This window comes from Theropithecus gelada, chromosome 16 (assembly GCF_003255815.1).
Source record: "Theropithecus gelada isolate Dixy chromosome 16, Tgel_1.0, whole genome shotgun sequence".
NCBI lineage: Eukaryota > Metazoa > Chordata > Mammalia > Primates > Cercopithecidae > Theropithecus > Theropithecus gelada.
Window position 1 is genome coordinate 4,575,315 of NC_037684.1, and position 7,600 is coordinate 4,582,914.

General features: G+C 42.0%; 1 non-coding gene across 1 annotated transcript; it reads left to right on the forward strand.

Annotated features, from left to right (window-relative positions):
• The first annotated feature begins 1,051 nt into the window (after positions 1–1,051).
• On the forward strand, positions 1,052–1,158 carry LOC112610419. Its single transcript, XR_003116329.1, has one exon. It is a non-coding gene; the product is annotated as a U6 spliceosomal RNA (small nuclear RNA).
• Positions 1,159–7,600: the final 6,442 nt, after the last annotated feature.

Here is a 7,600-nt window from a genome sequence, read left to right on the forward strand (position 1 = left end):
TTTTGTTTTTTTTTTGTTTTTTTTTTTTTTGTTTGTTTGTTTTTGTTTTTTTTTTTTTTGAGGCGGAGTCTCACTCTGTCGCCCAGGCTGGAGTGCAGTGGCCGGATCTCAGCTCACTGCAAGCTCCGCCTCCTGGGTTTACGCCATTCTCCTGCCTCAGCCTCCCGAGTAGCTGGGACTACAGGCGCCCACCACCTCGCCCGGCTAGTTTTTTGTATTTTTTTAGTAGAGACGGGGTTTCACTGTGTTAGCCAGGAAGGTCTCGATCTCCTGACCTCGTGATCCGCCCGTCTCGGCCTCCCAAAGTGCTGGGATTACAGGCTTGAGCCACCGCGCCCGGCCAACACTATTTTGTGTACAAGAAATTTACTTCGAATATAACAATCTAAGCAGGTTGAAAGCAAAGAAAAAATTAAAAAGGTATATGATGCAAACATTAATTAAAGAAATGCTGGATGACAATATCAGAAACAGTATACTTCAGAACAAAGAAAAAGTACTAGAGACTAAGAAGGAAATTATTTATTGAGAGAAGGGTCAATCCACCAATAGGACATAACATTCCTAAATGTGTATGCACCAAAAAACAAGACTACAAAATATGTGAAAGAAAACCTGATGGCACAGAATGGAGAAATGCATAGATCCACTAGAGAGACTTCAATATTTCCCTGTAACAACTGTTAAAACTACACATATATTCACAGCAAGAATATTTAATTCAACCCCATGAACTAACTGCATCCATGGACATTAACAGAACATTGCACCCACCAAGAGTAGAATACTGTTTTTTTTTTCTTCATACAGTCTCACTCTGTCGCTCAGGCTGGAGTACAGTGGTGCGATCTCAGCTCACTGCAACCTCTGCTACCTGGGTTCAAGCAATTCTCCCGCCTCAGCTTCCCAAGTAGCGGAGACTACAGGCATGTGCCACCATGCCCGGCTAATTTTTGTATTTATTTTTAGTAGAGACAGGGAGACTCTGTATCAAAAAAAGAAAAAGAAAATAGCCAAAAGTGATGAACAGAGGATATATAAAGGTACTAGTTTGCTTGTCTCAGCAGCACATATACCAAAATTGAATCAATACAGAGAAGATTAGCATGCTCCCTGAAAAGTGATGAGATGAAAATTCTTAAAGTGTTCCATGTTTTTTTTAAAAAAGATACCAAATAAGCACCTGAAAAGATGGTCAATATCATTAGCCACTAAGTAAATACATATTAAAAACACCATGAGGCATGTGTAGTGGCCTGTAATCCCAGCACTTTAGGAGACCAGTCTGGAGCATGGCTTGAGCTCAGAAGTTCTAAACCGGCCTGAGCAACATAGCAAGACCCCATCTCCTCAGAAATGTATTTTAAAAAACACTGGCTGGGTATAGTGGCACACACCCATAGTCCCAGCTACTCAGAGGGTTAAGGTGGCAATGAGCCATGATCACAACACTGCCCTTCAAAGCCTAGGTAACAGAGCAAGACCCTGTCTCAAAAATAATAATAATAATAATAATAATAATACACAATGAGAGATCACTACCCACCTATCAAAATTACTAAATGAAGACTTATGTTCACATGAAAACCTGTGTAATGTTTATAACAGTTTTATTCACAATAACCTACAAGTGGAAATAACTGAGATTATCTTTCAGCAAATAAGTAATTAAACAAAATGCAGTATAACTGTAACAAACATTAAGCAACAACCTGGAGGAATCTCCGAGGAATTAAACCTAGTGTAAAAAACTCAATCCCAGAAAGTTACATGTTGTTTTGTTTTGTTTTTAGACTGAGTCTCACTCTGCCACCCAGGGTGGAGTGCAGAGGCACAATCTCAGCTCACTGCAACCTCTGCCTCCTGGATTCGAGCAATTCTCATGTCTCAGCCTCCCAAGCGGCTGGGATTTCAGGTGAGCACCACCACAGCTGGCTAATTTTTGTATTTTCAGTAGAGACAGGGTTTCACCATGTTGGCCAGGATGGTTTCGAACTCCTGAGCTCAGGTGACCCACCCGCCTCAGCCTCCCAATATGCTGGGATTACAGGCCTAAGCCACGCACCTGGCCTCCAGAAAATTACAACTTCTATCATCCCATTTATATAACATCCTTGAGATAACAAAATTACCAAAATGAAGAATATATTAGTGGTTATGACTAAGTCTGGCAGCAGGAGGAAAGCAGGCGAGGCTATAAAAGCACAAGAGGAAGGAAGAGGATTCTGGGAAGATGGTGCAATAGGAAGCACCAGGTACCTGAGGTCGAGAGTTCAAGACCAGCCTGACCCACATGGAGAAACCCCATCTGTACCAAAAATACCAAATCAGCTGGGCGTGGTGGCGCATGCCTGTAATCTCAGCTACTCGGGAGGCTGAGGCAGGAGAATCGCTTGAACCCAGGAGGCAGAGGTTGCAGTGAGTCAAAATGAGGCCACTACACTCCAACCTGGGCAACAAGAGTGAAACTCCACCTCAAAAAAATAAATAAATAAAATAAAAAACAGTGTTGTATTGGCAGAAACACAGAGCACTGAAAGAGAACAGAGAGTTCAGAAATAAACTCTTGCTTATGTGGTGAAGTGATTTTCAAAAAAGTGCCAGGATCATTCCGTGGGAAAGAGTCTTTTCAACAAATAATGCTGGGAAAACTGGATTATCTACATGCAAAAGAATGTAGGTGGACACTTAGCTTACACCACACACAAAAATTGACTCAAAATGGATCAAAGATCTAAACATAAGAGCTACAACTGGGCCAGACATGGTGGGTCACACCTGTAATCCCAGCACTTTCGGAGGTCGAGGTGGGTGGATCACGAGGTCAGGTCATCAAGACCATCCTGGCTAACATGGTGAAACCCCGTCTCTACTAAAACTACAAAAAAAACTAGCTGGGCGTGGTGGCGGGCCCCTGTAGTACCAGCTACTCGGGAGGCTGAGGCAGGAGAATGGCATGAACCCGGGAGGCGGAGTTTGCAGTAAGCTGAGATCGCACTACTGCACTCCAGCCTGGGTGACAGAGGGAGACTGCGTCTCAAAATAATAATAATAATAAATAAAAATAAAAATAAAAATGTCAACAAAGTTGCTCAACTATAACAGAAAAAGAAATCTTACAAGAGAAGGTAGAGCTCATAGTTTCTACTTAGTGTTCGTTAGATAAATGCTTTAAATGGACTGAAAATCCTGAAACACTGCTTGAATCATAAAGAATCTATGAAATATTATGGAAGCATTTTCTAGCTTGTTTCTGAAACCTCTGGGAAAAACCTCCTCATGTATCAATACAAGCTAACCTGCTTTACAGAAATAAAAAGGAAATTATGACTGGGCGCGGTGGCTCACGTCTAAAATCCCATCACTTTGGGAGGTCGAGGCTGGCAGATCATGAGGTCAGGAGTTCGAAGCCAGCCTGGCCAACATGGTGAAACCCCCTCTCTACTAAAAATACAAAAATTAGGCAGGCATGGTGGTGCACACCTGTAATCCCAGCTCCTTGGGAGGCTGAGGCAGGAAAATAACTTGAACCTCAGAGGCAGAGATTACAGTGCGCCAAGATCGCACCACTGCACTCAGCCTGGGACCGAGCGAGACTCTCTCTCAAAAAAAAAAAAAAAAAAAGAAAAAGAAAAAGAAAAAAACAAAAAACAAACCTATACATTTTCTTACATGTATACATTTGTCTTTCATATACTTGTAACTCAGAAAACCATGCTTTCAGAAATTGAAATACAATAATATTAGCAATCATAACATTCGTGAAACTGTACAGAATAAACTGGCCAGATGCTGTCTCTTACACCCTAGCACCCAGGTTCTGGTCAAGGCTTCTCTTGGTTGTATGAACTCACCTCATGCACCTGTCATAAGGCTCAAAAGCTATATGGTAAACAGAAGCGTCTTGTAAACTGTATAATCCTGTAGATATGTGGTTCATCTTAATCAAGGCACTTTAACGACTGACAGCTGCCCCCCCAGAATCTCTTTTCTTGATTCTTAAAATAAACAACTTATATTTCCAAGTCCGGTTCAAAAGTGATATTCTTAGAAGCCTCTGCATCCCACCTGTCCATCAGGCAGAACGAATCCGTCTCCACTCTAGTATTATACTCTCATAACTCTTGGCCCTTCACCGGTTCATTCAAGGGTATAAAGAGCAGTTAAAATATATCAGACATCATGCTATGCACTGGAGAAAAAAATCTTAAATGTGTAAAGCTTACAAAGTTTTTCACACACATTATCTCATGTCATACTGTAAAAACTATCCCATAGGATCATAATGGTTTGTTTACAATTTCTCTCACCAGAATGAATTCCCAGGGGGTAGAGACTAAGTGTGATTCATCTTTGACTCCCCAGAGTCTAGTGCAGTGTCTGGCACCCAGAAGGCACCCAATAAGTGTTTGATAAATAAATGAATAAAGGAGTAACAGACACTTGTTCGATTACTAAAATATCCATCAGGGTTAACACTGAAATAATCTTCCACAAAGTTTCCACAGGGGAAAGGGGAAAAATACATTATATTACACAAACACATCTGGGGAGTGAAAATTCCTCCCTCCGGCAGAGCATCTCCAACTCAAGTTTAACTGTGTAACAAAGGCACGTAGCAACTGGAGATGGATTTGACTTTACTACGGGACTAACAAGCTCTAAGTGAAGAACAATGAGTTCTGCATAAAAGCTCCTATGTAGATCATTCTGCTTGATAAAACTGGACATTATTACACAAATATTAAAATAAAACTTAAACTAAAGGGCTTCTGCACAGCCAAAAAACTATCATCAGAGTGAACAGGCAACCAATGGAATGGGAGAAAATGTTTGCAATCTATCCATCTACAAACGTCTAATATCCAGAATCCTCAAAGAATTTAAACAAATTTACAAGAAAGAAAAACCCAACAAAAAGAGGGTGAAAGATATGAACAGACACTTCTCAAAAGAAGATATTTATGCAGTCAACAAACACATGAAAAAAAGCTCATCATCACTGCTCATTAGAGAAATGCAAATCAAAACCACAATGAGATACCATCTCATGCCAGTTAGAATGGGGATCATTAATAAGTCAGGAAACAACAGATGCTGGAAAGGATGTGGAGATACAGGCATGCTTTTACACCGTTGGTGGGAGTGTAAATTAGTTCAATCATCGTGGAAGACAGTGTGGCGATTCCTCACAGTGACCACTTTAAATCTTATTTTACATGTAATAAAACCATTTTCTCTTTACATGAATCAAATAAAGTCTCCTAAAGCAAACACTTTGGCCTCCATTTATTTCCCACTTTTGGCACAAAATTGGATTTTCACCGTAACTGTGGTGTGCTAAATGCATGGTTAAGCCAGTGTCAGGGTCATCTTCCTGTAAATTACAGATGCTGTCTGTGAGCAGGTCTCCTGTGGATTCATGGATGTTGTATTTTGAAATCTGCTTTAGAGGATATTTTAAGACTTTTAGAACCAGAAATACCGTTTGACCCAGCAATCCCATTACTAGGTATGTACCCAAAGAATTGTAAATCATTCTACTATAAAGACACACGTGCACATATGTTTATTGCAACACTATTTACAATAGCAAAAACTTGGAACCAACCCAAATGCCCATCAAGGATAGACTGGATAAAGAAAACATGGCACATGTACCCCATGGAATACTAGGCAGCCGTAAAAAGGAATGAGTTCATGTCATTTTCGGGGACATGGATGAAGCTGGAAACCATCATCTCGGCAAACTAACACAGGAACAGAAAACCAAACACCGCATGTTCTCACTCATGAGTGGGAGTTGAACAATGAGAACACATGGACACAGGGAGGGGAACATCACACACCAGGGCCTGTCAGGGGACGGTGCGCAAGGGGAGGGATAGCATTAGGACAAATACTTAATGCATGAAGGGCTTAAAACCTAGATGGCAGGCCGGGCGCGGTGGCTCAAGCCTGTAATCCCAGCACTTTGGGAGGCTGAGACGGGCGGATCACGAGGTCAGGAGATCGAGACCATCCTGGCGAACACGGTGAAACCCCGTCTCTACTAAAAAATAGAAAAAAAAAAAAACTAGCCGGGCGAGGTGGCGGGCGCCTGTGGTCCCAGCTACTCGGGAGGCTGAGGCAGGAGAATGGCGTGAACCCGGGAGGCGGAGCTTGCAGTGAGCCGAGATCGCGCCACTGCACTCCAGCCTGGGCGACAGAGCGAGACTCCGTCTCAAAAAAAAAAAAAAAACCTAGATGGCAGTTTGATAGGTGCAGCAAACCACCATGGCACATGTATACCTGTGTAATAAACCTGCACGTTCTGCACATGTATCCCAGAACTTAAACTATAGTTTTTAAAAATTTTAAAAATAAAAAAAATAAAGTCTTGTTTCAGGATAATATTAATTTGCATTGCCACCTATTTCAACATGGCAGACAATTGTACCATCTGAACCAAATGGAGCCTTGACATGAAATCTGAAAATACCCCATGAATGCAGTGATAGACATAAAGTGAAATAATCCAATGCTACCAGTTCTCATAAGCTCAAAATGCAATTATCTACTGTACCAAAATCCCTGGTATAGGTGAGAGATACACTTCAAGATCTTTGCATATTCCAAAGTTTACGGCTATCACTATGACACAGAGCTTCTTCCGTAAACTTCCCGTGTTTCCACTGAAGAGCACTGTGTCTGGGGCTACTTTACTGTCACTAACTTCACAATGGTGTTTTCTCCTTGGTGTAATATTTCACAGGAAGACAGAGAATATGTATGTGTGTATGTGAATCATTCATGCTCGTTACCACATAAATAACAACAAGCAGCAAATATGAAGATAAAAGTAACGTTGAAGTATAAATGCTGCTGTCCAGATGGGTGAGGCTTACTCATCCGCCAAGCGATGTCCTCGGCCCAATACAGTGAGTTTTAATAGACAGGGACAGGTGACATTCGTCTATCTAGTCCTACATGCCATTTTGGCATTGAAGGTTTCCACAGGGCTAGCGTCACTTACCTCTAGGTGCTCAATTCTAATGTATGAATATACTTTTCTATTCTAAATCCACAGTGGGCAAAATGGCTCAGTGTAATGTTAGAATTCGTCTACTACATAGCAAGCACTGGAATAGGTAAACATTTTACATACATCCTCTCTAATCTTTGCAACATTCCCCAAAGTAAGGGTTATTTTACCCACTTAAAAGTCACTGGATGCCGGGCGCGGTGGCTCAGGCCTGTCTGTAATCCCAGCACTTTGGGAGGCTGAGGAGGGCGGATCGCGAGGTCAGGAGATCGAGATCACCCTGGCTAACACGGTGAAACCCCGTCTCTACTAAAAATACAAAAATGAATTAGCCAGGCGTGGTGGTGGGCGCCTGTAGTCCCAGCTACTCGGGAGGCTGAGGCAGGAGAATGGCGTGAACCCTAGGGGCAGAGTTTGCAGGGAGCCGAGATCGCACCGCTGCTCTCCAGCCCGGATGGCAGAGGGAGACTCCATCTCAAAAAGTAAAAACAAAATAAATAAAAGTAACTGGAAAGTCAGAGGATTTAAGTCCACTGCCCCCAAAATCTACAGCCCACACCAGGATATGAACCCAAA